Source organism: Galeopterus variegatus, unplaced genomic scaffold (genome assembly GCF_000696425.1).
Source record: "Galeopterus variegatus unplaced genomic scaffold, G_variegatus-3.0.2 Scaffold7380, whole genome shotgun sequence".
NCBI lineage: Eukaryota > Metazoa > Chordata > Mammalia > Dermoptera > Cynocephalidae > Galeopterus > Galeopterus variegatus.
This window is the reverse complement of record NW_007733491.1, coordinates 82,103-82,454: the sequence shown is the minus strand read 5'-3', so window position 1 is coordinate 82,454 and position 352 is coordinate 82,103.

Genomic DNA, 352 nt, shown 5'->3' with positions numbered 1-352 from the left:
TCTGCTAGATCTCAGTGTCTAAACAATGACTGGAATTCATCAAATATCGACTAAACGAATATTGAATGCCTACTTTCCTACTAAGCTGTTTACACTTTGTTATTAATTTGCAGAAGTTCTTCATCCGTCAGTTACATCAGCCAGGGTTAATCAGAAGACAGAAACCACACCAGTAATTTAAGCAGAGAAAATTAAATACCGTAAAGAGAAATGTTAACTAATAAAAGATGGTTAACTATCAGAAGGGGTCCAAGAGGACTCTAAGGCAGGGGTTGACAAACTTTTTCTGTAGAGGGCCAGGTAGTAAACATTTTATTTATTTATTTATATTTTTATTTTTAAAAAGATGACC